The sequence below is a fragment of the Micrasema longulum genome, unplaced genomic scaffold (genome assembly GCF_059751315.1).
Source record: "Micrasema longulum isolate JH-2025_06_02 unplaced genomic scaffold, ASM5975131v1 h1tg000880l, whole genome shotgun sequence".
NCBI classification, from domain to species: Eukaryota; Metazoa; Arthropoda; class Insecta; order Trichoptera; family Brachycentridae; genus Micrasema; species Micrasema longulum.
This window is the reverse complement of record NW_028278072.1, coordinates 213,941-236,511: the sequence shown is the minus strand read 5'-3', so window position 1 is coordinate 236,511 and position 22,571 is coordinate 213,941.

The window sequence follows — 22,571 nt, the reverse complement described above, 5'->3', positions numbered from 1 at the left end:
AAACACTAAACTTCCTCGTTGACCATTTAGGGCTCTATCCCTTTAACCTTTTACACCACTAATAAGGATGACATAATTTGTTCATACAACACACTATTTAATTTAGACACATTTTTTAATAAAAATAATATTAAGACTAAATTAATATTTTGTAATAAATAATGTGAAATAAATTGCGATTTTTACATTTTATTATTAAATCAGTAACCGAAATATACTTATTTATGTCATTTTTATGAATAAAGTTATTGTCATTCAGTTTTAATGTAAAAAAATTACTTCAAAGACAAACCGGCGAATCGCCGGCTTTGTGTGTCAGTGACAAATTGACCTTGGCCGGCGATTCGCCGGCTTTGTATTGCAATGGGTTAATTGGCATCTTCAGATTGGTAAAAGCAATTGGCCAAATAAACAAGTGGAAAAATAAGTATTTTTAATTTATATAATTACCACAAAGGAATTCATTACAGTTTTAAGAATAGATGTCTCAGAAAAGTTTTGGGTGTGCGATGGTTTGACCTTTTTAAGGAATGGAAAAATAAGAGAACTGACCCAGAAAACTTCGGTGACAACTGTCACTAAGCGAATGCGATACGGTTGGCTGGGCCATATACTGCAGATGCAAGCCTTAACCACACTTGCTTACTTTACAAGGCATCAGGTTCTCGAAGTCCTGGACGTCTGCTGCTGACTGTTCACGTCGGAACTATAGGTCGTGAACCTGACATGGGAGGAAGCACAGCAGCTGACAGCCGGCAGATATGCCCGAAGGCTCACTGTGGACTCCATATTATGCTCCAACTACGGAGCGGACATGGAATGATAATGATATAAATCAAGGTTTTTTTTTTTTTTTAAAAAGAAATATTTGCGTTCTTATAATTTACGCAAATATTTAATTTTGAGGGCCATTTTCAACGAGTTGTAAATAACTCACTACTAGAAAATGGGAACCAAGTTGGGGTAGAGCTAACAAAAGTTATTTATTTATTTATTTATTATATATATACGGCCTAAGCCAATTACAACAGGTACATGAAGAAACATAAATGCAAGAAACTGAACAAAAAAAACATAAAACTGTTTAGCAAAGACAAACAAGGGCAAAACAATAATAGTATACAATATATTAAAAAAAACGAAAGATCAAAAACTTTGAGCTAAACCACGCCAATCCAACTTCATCTCACACTGTTTAGTCGCGAAGAGATCTACGAAAAGCCAGAAGATCTATCCCAAAAAATTTATAATACAACGATAATTTCAAAGCACTGTTTTATCATCAACATAAAAAGATAACTTATAAGGTGTCATTTTATTTTTAACATAAATAATTTTAAAAAAACATACCTCCTAACATTAACAATAAAATGATACTTATTAAAACGAATAATAGTAAAGCAATATTTATAAAACGATACTTGTTAAGTGCCATTTTATTTTTAACATAAATAATAATTAAAGGATAACTTAAATAGCATAATTTTATTTTTTAATTAATTAAAAGGATAACTTTTAAAGTGCAGTTTAATTATTAATAAATAATAATATCCTTTTTTTTCCTTTTCCGCAAATAATAATAATAAAAGGATAACTTATATAGCATAATTTTATTTTTAAATTAATTAAAAGGATAACTTTTCAAGTGCAGTTTAATTATTAATAAATAATAATATTTTTTTTTTCCTTTTCCGCAAATAATAATAATAAAAGAATAACTTATATAGCATAATTTCATTAAAGTAAAGCATAATTTATAAAGTCGTTTTCTTATTAAAATAAACAATAATAATCAAATAATTGCTAGAGACTAAAACTGCACCCACCATGTTCACCACTGTCAATTTGTTTGTACGAGTTCGGTTTATCTTCTGTTACACACATATGTTAACGAGAGTTCACGCAAATTCGAATTTAGAAATTTTCCAAATCGTGAATCCTGAATCCTGCTTGATTAGATGATATTTGGAGATAAATCATTTTGGCTAAATATACATCAAATTAGTTTTATTGGAGAGTTTGTGTGCTAAAATCAATTATGTGCTATAAATATTAACTCGGGCTAAGCATATCTTGTCTCCGAATAATTTTCAGCCACATAGTAACTTCTTGCACTAAACTGACGAAATAATATTATAAATATGTAATAATATATATCTGTTTATACATATACATTTAAGTACCATTCAATATTGTATGGGTTGGTACTGCTCAAATATGTAAACACCCAATTTCTAAAGGTTGTACACCAAAATCAACATTCTTTGTAAGGCAAATCATTACACCAAGAATATAGTAATATAAAGCATAGAGATAAAATCCTCACCTTTACTTATAGAGATGCCATATCGTTATATCTTATGGAATGAAAATGTTGCTAAAATTTGATTTATAACTACTTCATTCCATTGACTGCTCTGCTATCATTGTTTTATTTGACAACATAAACTATTCTTTTTCAGAAGAGTACCGAATTGCTATTTTACAATATGTAATTTGTTGTAAAGTATTACTTTATAACAAATAAAATAAAGCTTTATACTTATGCATTGGAAATTATATCTTATAGCAAACTCCGCCATTTGGCGGTTTCAGTCTTTGAATAAGAAAGTCATATTTATTAGATTCAATACTTATACTATTCTACAACATCAGGTGTTGGTTTTCAAAACATTCCATGCAGATACCTAACAGATTAGGGCACTGGGCGCAGTGAAACAACCTATTCACCCGTTTTCCATCCTTTGAACAAAGATGACACACTTCACACTTGGTGCGGCTGCTCTTCAATCTTTGCGTAATCTTACTAGTTGTATGCTGACCAGTGGCAGCACAACGGAGATTCAGGAAACAGACAGGCGACAATCATACATAATAGTTGGATTATATGGATAAACAGTTTCCTATGCTATCAAAGTGTCTTTCTCTCACAAGAGTATTATGCCAGCATCTTATCCTGCCTGTCTACTACTGACATATTTACTATATTGTGTGATGGATTCCTATTTCATGACAATTTGGCTGCGTGTATTTGTAACTGGTGACATTTTATTATGAAATTCTTGTCCTTCCACTTTCCTGCGTGCTCACCTTCTCTTTTTCTCTTCTTTTTTAAAAATTTTGCCATCTGTAGAGTCTTTACTTCTGTTCAAAGAATATTTTTTTCACCTTATTAGCAGGTTTCAGATGTTGACACAATTTTTTGTACGAGTATTGTCTACCCAAGTTACAGTGAACATTCACGAATGCAAGAACGACAACGACTACCGACCATACTTCATAGAAAACCAAAAGGCGTAATAATTATACACCTTCTTTTGAACATTTTTATAGTTTTGTGAGATAGGCTTTAAGCATATCTTTGTTGCGTTTATAGGTGTAGTGTGCTCAAAACCTCAGCAAATGGTATCAATACTACCATTTGTCGATAGGGTGGCTAAGTTACACCTTTGTAAGAATGAGAACAGCGATTTTGCTGTTCAATGTATTTCTTATTTTGGGCCAAAGCATACTCCAAAGTCAATCCACTTTACAATAATAAAACACCAATGTCAACACCATATTTGGTGATAAACATCAATGTGAAATATTAAATTAAAGCAAAACATTTATCATGGATTTAATTACCTGTAAAGAGTGAATTCTTTAACATTTTTGATGCTCTTACTACTGCAACCATGTATACTGCGATTCACCGTTGTCGTTTTATTGTTCTAATGAGGAAGTTTTCACTTAGATTATATAAAAATTACTATCAGTTTTCAAATAAAATAATGACAGCTCTCACAGAAATGAAGTTGTCACAAATCAAAATTTTGTAACTTTTTCACTTCATACAATTTAACTTTATTATGGCATCTCTACAGGCCCTGGCGGTGCGGATTTAATCTCTATGATATAGTGTAAATTGTAGTCATTAAATGTATCTATTTGTTACTTAATTTACCATAGTTTATTGTAGTATAAGTCATTATACCAGTGCCTCTCTATTAAAAATATTTTTTATTTACTTTGTGTGTACCTTTGAAAAAAGCCTCCTTAATATGTAATCATGCAAGCAATATATAAATTGGGTGAATGTAGATTGTTTTACAGTTCCTTAAAAATACAACATGCTATAACAATATTTAAGTAAACTCAAAAACTTTATTCTAAACTTCGTGTTGATATTCAATCACGTGCAATCATTAAAAAATATTCTAAATGTGCGTTTCTAGATATGTACCTGTCTTTTGAAGATGTTGGTTATATGCATTGATATATATGTACAATAGATGCGGCACTAAGCGCCCAACTCGTGTTCCATTCAACCTAGGTTCTGCTTGTATTTGGTGGGAAATAGTGTTTTATGAAAAAGGTTCATTGTTCCATAATTGTGTTTCATTCTTAGAGTATATAAGGTTTCATTATATTTATATGAAAATGCCATTCTATGTTCTAAGGCAGTGATCAGCAAACCGCGGCTCGCGAGCTACGTGTGGCTCTTTAGCCACTAGAGTGCGGCTCACACAGTGCAACTTTCTAGTACTCTCGCTACTTGGATTATTGAGGATATTGCAAATGCTGTCATTAAATGCATGGAGAAGCATATTGAACTAGATTGAATTGTTCCAATTTCAACATACGAGGCTAAAAGTATGACCGAAGTGAGAAAGGTTTTGTTTCTATTTTCCAGGCAATAATTAATCATGAGATACTTGTTTTCAATGTTATGGATTTGGTGATTAAGATTGTTTACACAACTGTCTCTAAAACACTTTATCGCCAATTTAATTATTTTTAACTTGAAATAGAGAGTAAATACTGAGATCTTCGCTGCATTATAAGATTTGTTGGCTTTTAAGAGGAAACAGTTTAATACAAAAATAGATTTGGCTCTCAGAAATTTATTAGATTGTTGTACTGCTGATCTTTGGCTCTTTTGACTTATGAGTTTGCCGACCACTGTTCTAAGGTAATGCAAAAATACATCCACAAATATTTGAAAAGCTGGCGGAATAATATTTCATCCAGTAAATGAGTCTTTATTTAGTTTAAAAAAAAATTTACAATTCATTTTCTTTCCGTTAACGTAACATTTCAAGTAATTTAAAATTTTTCTACTTTTACGGCGTTCTAAAACAGGGTTGCCGGTTACTACACTTCAAGTTTTGATCTCAAATTATTTTAAAATTAAATTAAACTTAGCAACGATTATTCGTGAGGAAAATTTCAGGATTTCTAGAATAAAAATAATATTGTAGATCTCATATTTTATTTGACATTTTAGAAATTGTCGGGAGCAAAATCATCATCAGCGCAGCGACGGCATTATCAAGCGCCGTATTAAGTTTATACCGGACTATGAGCCAGATATTGATAGTTAAAATACAAAAATTTCATATGCTTGAAAAGAATATCTTAACAATGCACCACAAACTACCTATATTAGCATTAACATAATCTGTCTATACCCACAAAACAAACATGATTTTTATATGCGATATATGAGAAAAGGGGAATCAATTCATTAGTTACGTAAACCTTGACGAAGAAACTTGTTTGCTTTGAAACCGGTCGGTGGAAAAAAAATATTTAAAAAAAATTAGTGGTTAAAAACAAAGTGGTTTTGTTTATTTTATTATAAAAAATATGTTTTCATTTTATAATATTGCTTTAAATTTTATTTGTCACTTTCTTTAAACGTGCATTGTACAAAAGTATGTTTCCATGGAAATTTATTTTCCCAGTCACTGATTTCTGTATACCTACTTCCGGTGGAGACAGATGCCAAAACACCACAAACTAAATCCGCCAACTGCCAAATATTTTGAGCTCTTTCTACTGTATTGCATTGTATTTTTTATACGATACAATAATGCTAATAACATAAACTGTGAAATTTAAAAATAAGCATTTTCATTTCTTTTTGATCAATGATTGTCTAGCATCGGAATTTATTCGTGGATTTGGAAAGCTAATTATACAGAATCAATAGTTTCCTAATCAAAATACTTGAATTCCATAAATAGTAAAAAAATATCAAAATCCTGAAAAGTTGAAATAAAAAAAAATATGGATTTCTTTATAAAAAGGTGATCTGTAAGTAGAAACAACCCTGGATCTTGATCCACAAGTGTTTTTTCTTGTACACTGTTACATATTTTTAATTGGGTCAAGTACTCACCATTAAATTAAGATTTATTTTTATTCGCTTCGCAGTGATTATGAACGCCTAGCGACATAATCAAAAAGCTGAATGGCTTGCTGGGTCTTTCAAAAAAACTAGAGAAGAAGTATCATCAATATTTAATTATACCTCAGTAGATATTTAACTTTCTCAAAATAAATTGTTATTAATGTTTACATCGATTTATCAGGTATTTTCTGTAATGTTTACCAAGTGAATAATTTATCAATGAAGTAATCATTAGTATAAATTTTTCTTGTATGAAGTATGTCCAATAAACCCTTTCCATTCCATTAATCATTTAGGATATAAACATATTTCTTTTTTTAATGTCTCCAAGGCGAAACAGTTAAAATAAAGATTTATTCTGTAATTCCAAAACCTTTTTATTTATTTTTTAAAATCATTATTTAATATTGAACTATTATTAGAATTATTTTCAAACATTAAATTTACTTGTAAAAGCCACACAAATCGGCTAAGTTTATATTGTTTATAACCGTTAATGAATTAATGGCATGCAGACTTATATTACACACAATGTCATTAAAAATATTTTTTCTCTTATCCCATATTTAGGAATATATGTCGACACTTCAATTTCGTTTTTTTATACCTCAATTTATTGTATCCTACTCTCACAATAAACTGTCTGTTAATTATTATTAGATATATGTAGTATTAATATTTCAATATAAGGGTAACCCCATTCCTTATATAATATTATGTTACTGTTGCCGATTGTATAATATTTAGTAATAAAAAAAGGTTTATAATATCTAATTATAATCAGATAGAATATTAATATTTTAATCTAACCCCATTCCCACAGAATTAAGAATAGTCCAGAAACCGCATACGCACATCATACAGAAGGCGACTAAACTACTCATAAATGAGCAGGTTTACATTTTGACCCATTAGTTTCTTTGTAGACGTCAACTTTGCCATGTTGTGTCCTTTAAAGTGTAGAAATACTGCTAGGATCTTAAAGAAACAGGATGGTATCATATTTCATGTGTAATTGGCAAACTAATGTTTAAGTAGCAAATGCATTACTTAAAAAAATAATTATTTTTCCATCTGTCAGATTGTCGAAGAAACAAAATGGAATTTCGTTTATGTTGCCAGGGTAGTAAATCTATTTACCCTACTTTGCTCATCGAATGCAAGAACTAATGAAAATTAGACCTCGGATTAAACAACGCCATGGGGGACATTTGAACTACATTATCTTTAAAACATAAAATATTATTTAACATGATATCAAAATATCCATTTTAAGTAAAATAAAATTTGTTTTATATTTTAAGTTCAAAGTTCATAAATTCAATTACTCTTATTAAATGACCCTTTACTTATCTACTCTGTTGTGTCAATCAATGTTTCCGCATGCACAATAAAATTTTAGAGAAATTAACAGATTGCTTTTTTTTTTTACCCTACATTTGTGTTATGATTATTATTTTTCCCATCAAGCAATATTACGCGGCGACATCACGAATGCGCGCGGCAAAAGTAGGCGATAGTGGGGGGATTATTGGACACATTTCGATGTATTCAAATATGATTCTACGCTCCTTCTGGACTATTCTTAACTCTATGCCCATTCCTTATATAATATTATATTACTGTTGCCGATTGTATATTTAGTAATAAAAAGTTCTTTTTTATACTCTGTACGTACATACATCATGTTTTTTTATATGGTATTTTTAGTGTACTTATTTTTATAATGGAGTTTGAATCAAAATTAATTAATGAATATAAATATTTGGTACAAGTAATATTGTACCATGGTTAGGAAAATTTTAGTGTTGTTTTAATGTTATTTGAGTTTAGAATTATTTCAAAAATGTTTTCAAATTATGTAATTGATGCAGCTTATGTTTTTATAGAAAAAATAATAGATCTTGAATTTCAATTAAAAATAATTCACGTAAATATTTTTTTATAACTATTGCATCTACTCTTGCCATAAATACTGTTACACAGGTTTAATGACTCGAAAAAACTAAACAATAGCAGGTAGTTTTTGGATGAACTTTTTTCTTTTTGGAGTGGAAAGTTGGAGACGCCTGGTGACATTTTTCGTTAGGAATCAATCGCCAATCGACACAAAGATATTCAGGGCATTAAATATTGGCTATGAACTGAATGCTTGCGAACTATGTTCATTTTGGGCTCTTTGAAAAATCCCGCGCTGTCATTTATTACAGCTGAAAAGTTGCCTTGTGGAAGTCCAGATCTTAAAAATTATAGTCAGTTTTAGAGGGCGTGATCTGTAGCAGTCGACATCCAAATTAAGATAGCAGTGTCTACGTTTGCCATTGACAAATGGATGTTTCGTTTAAAGGCCTGTGTGAAGGCAAAAGGAGGACATTCCGAGCGATGTACATATATATTTATTTATGTTTAAAGTGTTAACTTTGTGGTCAAAAATTTTATCTGATGCAAGTAAATATTAGTATTTAACTGCTTACCGATTTTTTATGTTTACCGGTTTTGAGACGTACCTTCATTATTTACTAACATAAGATAGTGTGTTTATATATTTTTACATCACCTTGTATCTATATGTAAGCATAAAGAAAAGCTTTTTTTTTTATTAACAAAAAACTGCACAGAACTCATGACAGGATTGGGTGAATTAATATGTACATGCTATTTTATTTGCCGAAAATAATTCCTCCCTTGCCATAAGTCTTCGTGGAAGTTTTTACCATGAACTTGCTGAGCCGATAATTTGTCTTAAAAAACTCATATCAAGAAAACCAAAAATATCAGTGTCGGATAGATAAAACAGAGATGGTGAACATTTTTGAGAATGGATGTTCACAGGGCTTATGACCTCGGCTGGTTTCATACACCATTTTGCCTATGTTTGAGTATCTACAGTATTTACTTATGATACTTAAGGCAATTACAATCTGAATAGTTTAATACTCCTCCAAAAACAATTATGTATATGCTCTCATGACATCTTGAGTACTCAAGTGTTTCTAATGACACTGCTGTTTTTTAGTGCTACAGCCAAAAGCCCAGTGTCTTCCAAAATTTGCAAATTTTATCAAAAATATTCCACAAGTCGGATGACAGTGGTAACTTGTTTATGATTGGCTTATCTCACATTAGTTGTTAATGTGGTCACTTTTCTCCAATCAGCCAAAATAAGTGATGTCAATTTTCTCTCATCGGAGTAAACTCCGCTGAGTGTAAATTTACAGGATAGGATCTTTCAAAATCATAACCTTTCATTTTTTTATTTCCTCGGGTAACTTAACATCAAATGTTAAGCTTTCAGTGAGTTTGAAGACTCTGATTTTCTCCACATTGGTAGTCTTATCTTTTTTCTGTCTCCGATTTAATAAATAAGACATTGTTCAATTTTACGCACGCAATGAGCACACGTAGTTTGTGTGTGAAATGAGAAATGTGAAAACTAACTACAACACGAGGGGGACTAATCTTTACTCAATTTCCCTTCTCAACATTTTTGCATGAGAGTAGCCATCGTGTTGAAAACACTCATTCAGGCTTCTAGTTCTATTTCAAACACAGGACGGTTTTGTTAATTCCTTCCTTACACAAAAAATATAATGCGTTTCTTATGCCATTTTCTGTATAAGATTAGGATTTTATGTGCATCTTGAACGAGTTCTTCTATTTCTAAGTGATAAAATAAAAAGTAACGGAAATCAGTATTCTATTAATTCTACTGAGATATGTAAGTTCTTATCGGTTACAACTGATATGAAGACACGAGTTATTTGAAAACTGTAACTTAATTTTTGCTCTCCTCCAAATGCAACCTTAATAAATTATTTTGAATTCTTTTACACATCCTCGTTAGTGTTTTATAACATAAGCTCGTTAATTAGGGTTAATAGAAAAGGTTTTGTTGTATAAACTTAATTTACAAGTGAATAATAGAAGAAAGACCATTCAAATGCAATATTGATAAACCTGCTTTCTCTAATAAATAAAAATTATATTAACTGATAATAGTGAAGAAAAAACAAGCATTATTTATTTCGCAATAGATACGCTCCTTGTGAAGGCTTTTTAAATATCTAATTCTAAGACTATACTAATAATAAAAGAAAAATCTTGTCATCTTGTAAAAATGTATCATTAATATACATATAAAGGTTGGCCAGACACTCGAGGTAAACAAAAATTGTGGTGATAGTAAATAGTGGACCCTTAGACCAGTAAAATAAAGGTAAAATGTTAACCCTTTGTTCCTTTGATGTTGTATAGTTACCTAAAATTATATTTTGACAAATAAATAATGTTGTTTTTTTTATCTATAACAAGAAAGTATCGAATAGTTTATCACATAAAAAATAATGAGATCCGCATTACTGTAAGCATTTTTAATTGTGGGGTTGTGGTCCCGTGGCTAGTGTCGCGGACTCATGGATCAGAGGTCCGAGGTTCAAACCCCACTCTACCCCAACTGGATTCCCATTTTTTTACGATTATTTAAAACTTGTTGAAAATGGTCCCCAAAATTTAAATATTTGGGTTATTTGTATAAAACAAATAACTCTAAAAATATAAAAAAAGTAACAAGCGTGTCGAAGATGCCTATTTTAATAATTAATTTAAGATCCTAGTATTTTTCTTCTCGGTATTTCAAAAACTTGGTAGTTTCATTGTGTATGTACAATAAAGGTCAATTGTGGTCAGTCATTTAAATAACTTTTTTGTATCTAATTCCCCGCTTTAGAACTCCTCAGTAACTGCACGCCCTCTACTTGTATTGCCAAAAAACTTATTTTTAAGTGGTTACTTAGTATTATCTGAAAGCCCGTTTAACCATCAAGTTTTTGAAATACCAGGATCTTAAAATAGGCATCTCTGACATGCTTGTTAAGGGACACTATTTTCATACTCAAAAGAATGAATTAAAAATACGATGCTGCGATAGATCTCTCTTTATTGTGTGATAAAGTATTAGATACTTTATTATAGATAAATAAAAATAAATATTTTTTCATTTAAATATAATTTTAAGTAACTTAAGTTAAATCAAGGGGAAAGACTGAACATGATTAACCTTTCTTTTACAGGTCTAAGGGTGTTCTAGCACTATAAATTTTAACATCGGGTGTCTGACCACCCTTTATACATACAACCATAGTTACCTAAAAACAATAATTTATAAATTACATTAGTTTTTTATTAGTAAAAATCTTGTGATTGCATTTATTGAAAAATAAATTTCGTACAGTAAAGTGGCACTGTACAAAAAAATATTTTTATTTATATTGTGATTCCAGTTAAAAATTCATTTAGTCAAAAAATATTTTTTTAGCATAAGTTGACATTTAAATTGATGCGGAGTTTTGCTTTTTTAAAATTAAAAATCACAAAGATAGCTGGCTTCAGGAATAATTAGGAAACCAAAACAGTATTCTCATAAATGCTATTGAAAGTTAGTATTTTAAACTCAGATTACTGACGATCTCTCTAGGTAAATAATTACAAATTTTGTTTCAATAGAATGAGAATATTAATTAATAAAATGATTTTACCACTTTTTGAAGAGCATGATAAAAATAACATTAATCTCTACCATTTGTTTTATTTAATTTTGATAAGTGTGTAAAATAACAATATTAAATGTAATTAAAAGAGAATAATGGTTTCAACCTGTGTTATCATTTTCATCCCACAAACAAAAATATAATAATGAACATATTACAACAGGGATGGAGAACCCCTTAAATAAGGGAATATGGAAGTCTAGGCATTTACAGGGCTTGTGACATGTCATTGGCTGGTTTAAGTGACCACTTTACGCACTGTGCAACATTCACCATTTTGCCTATGTTTTAACATCCATATTTCTTCAATTCTTCCGTTTGTTGATTTAAGTGAAGTTAAAGAGCTGAAACTGAAGGTTTCATGTCGCTTAGTAATTTTTGCCTTTCCACCATAAGTATGGAAGCCTCCATGGGCAGGCCAAAAAGCAAAATGATGGCAGGCACACTTTTCTGTTTTAAAAAAAAACTAGGATCCATTATAAAGGGTTTTTCAATAAGGGCGGGTAGATGTTGAAATAAAATAAAACAAGTTGTGTGTGAGGTATTACAAAACTTTTTTTTATTTGAAAGGCCCGTATGTGCCATTAAGTGTGAAATATGACATCGTTTAAATGCCCACCTCGGCTTCTTACGGTGGCACGGATCCGAGTGGTCCAATTTTCGATGGCTCTTCCGCGTAGATCCGGCTGAATTTGAGGGACGGCCTGTGTTATGTTCACCTTTAGGGCATCAGTCAATTGCGGTTTATTTGCATAGACCTGTGATTTCAAGAAACTCCACAAGAAAAAAATCTAGCGGGGTGAAATCGCGTGACCTTGGTGGCCAATCCAGATCACCCCTGCGAGAGATAACCTTACCCTCAAATCATTCATGCGAAATTTCAATTGTAGCGTCCGCTGTGTGGCACGTAGCACGTCCGTCCTGCTGGAACCACATGTCGTCTGGGTCCATATGGTTCAATTTGGGCCATAAGAAATTGGTTATCATCGTTCTGTAGCGCTCGCCGTTGACGGTGACCGCCTCACCAACATCGTTTTCAAAAAAAGACGCTGCCGGCTCAAAATCCAGACCAAACGGTAACTTTTTGAGGATGCATTATCACTTGGTGAACCTCGCGTGGGTTGGTATCTTCCCATATACAGCTATTTTGCTTGTTAACACAGCCATGCATCCAAAAATACGCCTCATTGCTAAAAACGATTTTTCACCAAAAATTGGAGTCATCTTCCAAACGATTCAAAGCCCAGTCAGCGAACAAACGGCGTTGTCTTTGGTCATAAACTTTGAGCTCCTGGGTCAGTTGGATTTTTTACGGGTCTAAGTCCCGACGCAATATTCGCAAAGTTGAAGTCTGCGAAAGGCCGAGTTCTTGTGCAGGGCGAGGAATCGACTGCCTCGGGTTCTGCTGTACACTTTCACGGACAGGGGCGATGTTCTCCACCACGTCTACCGTAAAATGGGCGCAATTTGCACTAACGAACACTCATTTTGATAAAAAAATATTATCATTTGAATGTGCTGTTCAATTGTGTTACTTGCCATGGTGATTTGGCATAAGTAACTGAATAATAAAAAAAATATTGACAGATGTCATCAAAACTAAATGGCCGCCATGGGTTGTCAAAATCTACCCGCGTCAAGTGAAAAAACCATTAACAAAATATAGATCAGTGTGTTTTATGATAAAATAAAAAGTACTGTTTGGGGGTTTATTCTAATGGTCGTTGTAGACCATAGGTAGGAGGGCTTCTCTGCAGATTTGTTGATGTTTAGAAGCTAAGATTAGGAGAATCTTACTAGTCGCAACTCATATATTGCAAATATATGTATTTTTTTATTAATTTAAGTTAAATTTTCCTCTATCTGATAACTACTCAGATAATCTCAAAATGCCACCAAAATAAATCAGTGGAAAGACGGGTAAGTATGATATGAAAATTTTTCAGGCATATTGAGTTATAAAACATATATATATATATCACCGGATTCATCTCAATGAGATCTGCAATTTGGCAAAATGAATGTCTTTGTATAAAAGGGTTAGAGGATATTAGCGGAGTTGCTTTACAATACTTTAATACAATTGTGGGTAGGGATTTTAAATTGCTTAAGTCTAAAATGCGATCAATAGCGTAACAAAACCACATAATTAAAAATTATCCCATTTGTAATCTGAAAACAGAGAAGTTTTTAACGCAAGCAAATGTTGGTTTGATCGGTATAAATAACCATCAAACTTGCACTGCCTCAAAATAATAATTGGCTAATCGGCTAGTGCAGACATGGAATCTTCTGAAAAATATCCAATAAGACTTCCCTTCCAATAAAAATCCCCTGTCGATCGCGAAATTTTGCTTATCGTGGCCATGTCCAGAAAGCATACCCACGATCAACCTGTATGTTTATTTTTCTATTTCCAAAGATGGCAAATTGAGATACGTCACTTAACAACGAACATAACATGACATGACAACAGACGTGGCATACCATCTTTAGAAATGGAGTAATGGTTGACAATTTATGATATGTCAAACACATCTTGTTTTACCTTCTTAATTTTTTTTTTTTTTTTTTATACGCCTCCACTCGTTTGCGAGTTTGCGATTTTCGTCTTAGTTTTAGATGGTAAAATATGATATGTCAAACATATCTTGTTTTGTCAACCATTACTCAGGGAAAAAAAAGGAAATTTTTGTAAACATGCTATGACAAAAAAACAAAACTGGAGAAACGAATGTTCAATGCATCTAATGACACCGGAATTAGGCTTGTAAAAAAACTGATTTTTCAGAGACCATCAAACTTTAAAATTGCGCTCTTCAAAATTTATAAAAAGTGACATATCAGACTTAGCCATCTTTCCACTGAAATAATGCCAAAAAAACTTCTACAGAATTAAATGGTGGTATTGCTTGGGTCATTTTTAAACATTCCAAATATTCTATTAACGACACAGATATTATATTGCTAGTGTACATAGTTACTAGAACGGTGAAATTATTGAAAAAAAAATCACCAATAGTTATTTTCTCATTATCTCAGAAATTATAATTTGGAGATGTCTTACTAATGAACCGGGTGGTCAATAATATACATAAATATATAATTTTATCCTCAACCTAAAATTTTTCAGCAAAGAAAAGCACATTTTGTAAAAAAAATTGACAATCGCAAAACATAAAAATATTTTATTGTTGTTAAAACAATATTATAATACAAAACAATGAGTTGCTATTGCTGGATCATATAAAAAAAAAGGTGATTGAAAAAGAGAATGATGACTGTACAGGGTTGAAAAAATGTTATAAGAAAGCATAGATAGATTTTTAATCTTCTTATGCAAGATGGTTACAACGTAAGAATTGATGCAGGGCCCTAACAGAGGAGCAGAAACTTTCATCTCAGTTACTACAATATGAAACCCATACAGAGACAGGGCTGAACAAACCTTACCTATAAATTTACCATCATAAGATGCATGCAAATAACTTGAAAGAAAGTTCAACAGATTATTTACAAACAACATATTAAGATTTTATCCATCTATTTAATAGTTCCTTGGTTTCTGTTAACATATCCATCTAATTAACTTTTAGATGATTTAATTAGGTTATATAACAAATGGACATTCACTAACAAAACTGTAAACTGTAAGATATTATAATGGCACTATTCTACCAGTATAAAGATGCAGTCTATGGCAGCATTTCCTAATTTTTTTTTTGGCTATGGAACCGAAATTAATTGATATACCATTTTTTGGCGGAACCCCATCTCAACAATTATAAAGTAAATTGCCAAAAATGTTTTTTCTGGCGGGAATCAAACCCGCGACGCCAGTTTCACAGTTGGCCGTCTAACCAACTGCACCACGGCGCCTATCAAATATGGCGATCTGGAGCAGCATCAGAAAAGTAGCCAAAAACTAAAATGCATGCTACAATCCAAGACCAGGCAGATGCTCGGTTTTTGTCAAAGAGACAGAATGAGAAATTAAAAAATAAGGCGCCTGACCAGAGTCATAGACATCAAGGATCGTGCAGAAAAATTAAAATGGCAGTGGACAGGACACTTGGCGAGGAAATATGATGGCAGGTGGTGACCGTGGGCAAACTAAAGTATTGGAAGGTCATAAAAACGTGGGTCGATGACATTACCCGAAAACCGGTAACACATTGATGATAAAAGCGGGTGATAGGAAGGCTTGGTGACGTTTGGAAGAGTCCTTTATCCAGCAAAGAAGAGAGCAAGGCTGAAGAAGAAAAGAGCAACATCCAGTCCAGTTCTGAACTTGTTTTTAGTGTAGGCGTAAGCCATTTACGAATAAAAGGGGTTCTTTGCTGACGTCACAGCATCGAGTGCTTGTTTTCTACGACAATATGCCCAAACTCTCGGAATCCCTGTGACAAGAACACCTTTTAGGAACCGCCAGTCTATGGTAATAAAATTGAAAATAATATGTCCTATGAAATTTAAAATTCACAAAAATACAACTTGCTTCATGGCATTATTTGGTTGAACCGTCGAAATCAGTTCCTTATTACTTCCTCTAACTTCCCTTGTAATGCTGACATTGGTATTCGAAGCACCAGTAAAATTGAGTTATTTATACAACGCACAATTGACTTGTAAATAAAGTAAATGCAGATTTTATTTTCTCACGCATATTTATTACATATGAAATATTCATTACATCTGGTTTAAAATAAGTATACATATGTAAACATCAAAAATTACACGCAAAATGAATTTTTCACATTGAAGATAAGAATTTGTAGCTAGTTTCATATATAATAACAAGAATTACACTTGGCAAGCAGTTGTTTGGAAAGTGATTCACAAAATGTAATCACAGCTATGTCCATTTACAAATCCTATGTATTCATAGGGATTGTAAATTTGTATATTAGCGTGCTGAAAGAACAAATATGATTACACCTTGTTAACACAACCTTAGTGTAAATCGCAATGTTATGTCAGTGAACCACTAATTATTAAAAACTAATGTTTAATATTTACGTAGTTAAAAGTTACACTATCCTAATGTAAGTAAATTAATTATAGAAATACGTTGGGTCTTCGATGATGTCTACGATAAGTCCAAATAATAATCTTTTTTATTGTTAGTATTTAAACAAACCAACTACATTAAGTTATTATCCCTTTCACAAATGTAGTGGTGTATTTATTTAGTGAAAATTGAAAATACAATACAACAATGTAAAAAAACAATTAAATAAGGACCCAAACCCAAAATACCACATAACTAATTTAACTTTATTAGTTATTAATTTCAAAAATAAATTCTCAGCAATATTAAAAAATATATAAACTGAAACATACATTTTTGATACAAACTAATCTAGTCCTAATTAATCCGCGATGAATTTACTATGACCCACCATTCTTCATTATTGAAATGTTGTGCTAGGAGATAAAATATATTTTATCGAGTGTTTTAGTATAGAATAGCCCGAGAAATGTGATATTTATACATATGTTATTTAACACAAAACTATAATGTAGTATTTAGTTACAGATTGGTCGCTGTAGCACAAATAGCGCTCTATTCCAGATTGATGTTGTGGGAAGTCCATGGTGTGAATGTGGCCTGGAACACGAATCTCCAGACCACGTATTATTTGGTTGTCCGATAAGAGACAAATATAGTTTGTACTTCTCCTTGAAAAAATATCCTTATCCTATTAACGTATAATCACTCCTCTATCCTTGATCCCGAAAGTATCCAGCATGTAGTAAACTTCATGTCAGAAAATGATTTTAAAAAATATTTTTAGTTTCTTTAATTCCTACCCAACCAAAGTCTCTTATTGTGTGTTATTACATTCTTCCCTTAGTGGCATAAATCATCCTTTTTAGGACAGATATAAAAAAAAAACAAAGTAGTATTGAACGTGGAAGATCACAAAGTTAGTTCTTCAAATACGAATTTTCTTTAGTTATCTTTTTATAAACACTAATAGTTAATTAATTGGGCTATAGCAAAAACTTCCGTGGAGGAGTACAAATTATAATATGCGTCCATCTGTTGACTTTTGTGAAAATCTTAAACCTTTATTAATGTAGGCGAGATTCATGTTGATTTTTTCAACTAGCAAGCAATGTCTGAAAATATTAACACTGCTTTAATAAAAAATAAGGTTATACAATCCATTGTTAATCAAAATTATTAGGATACTTTACGCATTTCTAGTTTATAAATATATACGTAGCCTCAACTATGTATATACATCACATTCTTCAGGTTCAACACATTAACTAAATTATATTGCATACTGAATACTTTGTTTTACATGCAAGTGTCTCTTCAATATTTTTATAAATAAATAAGTTCTTAATTATTCTTCACTGCCCACTATTTGAATGTATAAAATACAAAGAACTAATTTTATGAAAAACTAATTATAACAATCTTAATGTGTATACTAACAATTACCACTATGATTTTATTTGTTAAAATAATGTTTACATGTAAATAGGAATATATTCGCAAAATAAGACACAATTATGAACAAAATATCGCAACACTTGCAAAGGTATATATGGAAAATGGAGGGTAATGTTCAAAGTATCGAAATAAACAAAAATATGTAAGCTTTCCACCTTCCATTATGTTGCATCCCAACTCAACACGAAGGCTCTTGGCCTCATGAAGATAGGGATACGTTATTATTTTTTGTAATATGTATGAATAAATAAATATGAGAGATGAATGAATAAATGTTTTATAGGCAAGTTTTCAAACTCGACAGAGACGGAGAATCCTTTTATGACGGTCATATGGAGATCTAGACCTATGATCTGTCATTGGCTAGATTAAATTGATTATTTTATGCAGTTAAACATTTATTTCATTTGAATTATTCTTCTACCTGTTTTGATGCAGGCCAATTTCTTCCTAATTATGTTGCCTACTAGGAAACGCCTGAAAATATTTATTTTATTTTTTTAGACAAGTAATCATTTGAAATTCTGATTAAAGTTTTTGAAATATGGCGTATTAAAGGATGCTCAAAATATCATAAATAAATCAACTTTACTTCAAAGATGTATGCAGACACATGGGGAAATAAAGAGAACTATTAAACGCAATAAATTACAAAAGAAAGCTATAGTACTTTGGACATTTTATGCGGGGAGAGATGTACAAAATAATTATAATCATATTGCAGTGTTAAAAGAAGACATGTCTCCTCGCTTCAACTGTAGTTCCAAATCATAATTCAGAGTGGCTATGGACAAAATAAAAATTGCCATACTGCAGAGTGACACCATAATAAGTTTTCATCGTTAATGGTAAAGTGAAGTTACTACTTAAATCAGCCGATGACAGGTTATAAACCCTATAAGCGCTTCGTTTTCATATTTCCCTTTCAAAAGAATTTCTCCACCTCTGTAGTGATAAAATCCCTAAATTATAAAATTCCTTTATTCAGAAGGAATCTTAGTTTTAAGCATCATGAAATCATGTGCAGTTTGTATATTCAATGTAGACATTTAACACTTGCAAAAGTGAACGATTTATGAATTTTGTATTCCATCAATAGTCAGTTATCTAAATCTGGAGGAAACGATATATAAAAGGTAAGGATCTAATTAATTTATAAAACGATTCAAATTCAAATTAGAAAATATAAGATAAAAAATGCACGCGGAAGAACTTACATTTGCGATTTACAAAATAGCACAGTAAATATATGGAAAATAATGCATAAAAGTTATACCATTTTGTGTTTAGAATATTATGAAATCAATATGCAAACATATAATATACAAGTCGTCATATACAATGAAATATAATGCAAGATCGCAGGTCGCTAAATAATATTGCAAATCAGTGGAAAACATTACAAGAAATAAAATCACAAACATTATGACAATTTCGAATAACATCTATAAAATAATAATAATTAAACTAGTTAAAAATAAAAATTAGTCAAAAATTGCCTTATTACTAAATCATCTTAGTACAAGACCGCACGCAAGATGGGAGTTACTATCTATGTATGTAAATAAAAAGAGCTTTTATATTAAAAATCTTCTCCAAATTGCTTTAATTTTTCATTATAAATGTACAGCGGTTGACTTATTACTAAAAGGAATACATATTCATGTAATAAAAGGGTTTACACTGACAAAAGAATACACAATAATTGTGTTATTAACTACCCTATATTAATTTAAACCATAATTATTATTGGTTTAATGGCATTGTGAACATGGGGATACATAAAGTTACCGCTAGTGAAATTTAACACATTTTTAACGTAAAAAGGTTTCACAATAATTAAAAGAATATAAGCTCTATATCACAAAGAAAATAATTATTCCATAAAGTATTTCAATATTCTTATTTAGAGTATCATTTAATTTATTGGTGTTCAGAGAATCTCATGGATATGACACACATTTATAAGTTAAAAACATTTATTGCTGCTTTTACATTTCTTAATAGTACAATCTTAAAGCACAATACTTACATATTCCAGTTATATTAAGTACAAAAGAACTAAAAATACTATGTTTTAAAACAATTTTAAGCAATAAATACCTCAATTATTAGATGTGAATTATATTGGGATTATTTACATTAAATCTTAATATATACAAAAAAAACGCATTTGGCACAAAAAAGATCTTTTTTTAAATGAGAATTTTGAATTTATAAACAATAATGGTTCAATATATTTTTAAAAGAAAAATGAAGTAAAATTACTTACTTTGTAATCCAATCCTATCAAATTAAGATTTTTCAGAATTCGGGATATAGGGAAACGGAGTTTGGTAAATAGGTATTACCAGATAATCTAGAGGAGGACCTCTCTGTACGAATTTATCTTAAATGTATCTAGTGTTCAGTGGAATTAAAATTTCAAGAATTAATATATATAAATGTACAAATATATTTCTTATTATTTTTTATACAAATAAAGTTCTCTTAATGAGTATTCTAAAATGAGATGACATGTGGCCGTATACTTGCATAATATATACAGATCATTAACTGTAAATAGAACTAAATATCTAACATACAGTAAAATTATAACCGGGTATTGGTGAATTTTGAAAAATAGGAACCATTGAAAAAAATAATAACTGCTTGAAGTTTAAGCGATGTAAATTAAATGCTTAGATGTGTTATATCTACCAATCCTTAACAACATATTTAACAAAATCCATTTTTGAGATCAATTAAAACTTAGATTTCAATTCAGGCAACTAATGGGAATACACTAACTTGCTTAGCTGCACTCAAAAGACAATAAATACATTGTAGATTATTATTTAGGCTGCCTGTATTATTTACATCCTAAACCAACAAATAGTTTTGATCTCAACACATTCTTCCCTTTCCAATTAGGTGATTCATTTAAACAATTCGTAATTATTAAACGAGAAGGTATATAAATTATTGAAAATAAAAATACAGTAAAAATACAAGAACAACTGAACGTAGTTATGCAGAATGCAGAAAGCAGCCAGTCCACAATTTTGAAAAAATTTGATATTGGTGTTATCGGTAAGGACAATTTTATGTTCTGCTAAAAACAGCCAGGCCGCTTTCATAGAAAAAAACTGTAATAATCACCTAAAGATAGTGTTAATCACAAAAACGACATTTCTCAATTTGCAAGAAACACCCATAGCACTAGAAAAAACTTATGGTGTAGGTGCTGATGAGAAGATTAATGCCTCCAGAAATAAATTAAAGTGGATAAAGCAGTTTAATTTTATAAATTCGTTAATTTAAAAATATCTGTAATAAGAAAATTCATCCCAACTGTTGCGTAGATTTAATTAGTCACTCTTTTCACAAAAGTGCTCAAAAATTATCTCAGATTCACTTTTCAATGGCTGGCTTGTTTCTGCATAACTATGTTCAATTGTGTAGAGAGAAATTTTACAAAATGTATTTAAATGAAAAATACATTTTTAAACAATCTTCGTTGCCGTGAATAAAATATTCATACTTAACTGATGTACACATACAATAGCTTTTTTGCAAATATTTTGAGCTATGCATTGCAAAAAATAAACAACAAGATTCACATAGAAATGTTTTTTTTTCTATAATGTTTTAACAATAAATTGTAGGCAATGCCATTGAGCAGTTTTATTGTAATAAATACTTCAATACATTATCAGACAGCTTTATAACCTCTTTGAAATATATTCATCCAATATGTACCTAGTCCTGCTATGAATACTTTATGGTTTAGAAATATTTCTAAAAAACGAGACAATCTTGAAAAAAAACCTGGAAAAAACCTTGAAAAAAACAATTATTTAAATATCAAGGACTTGATAATATTGAGCTTACAATTTTATTTTTCTTCAACCCAAAGTTAACAGAACATTGTGCTGAATTCAACATTACAAAAATGGTACTACAAGTTTATGCATAAATGGATTTTTGATAGCCAAAAGGAGCTGAATGTTTCTGACAAAATGGATGAGAGCTCAAAAAGGCCTAAAATCGTCATCAAAAATTTACCATCCTAAAAGAATCTGAAATTGTTTAAATCAAGAACTGTGATCAACTACTTTTGTAAAATGCAATATTGATTTCTTATCATTGTGTAACAGAACTTATAACATGACTAGGTAAATAAGACAAAGAGAATGGATAGCTGCTTCCTGAAATTTAATTTACAACAATAATAGCTAATTGGTTGTCTATCAAATATATTTAGGTTATAATTTACTAAGAAAATAAAAATGATATCAATAAATATTTTGTCATTTGTTATAGTAAGTTTTTTAATAAACTTATAATAATAACCAACTATCTTACAGGGTAAATACTTTTTTAAAAGAAAAAATAA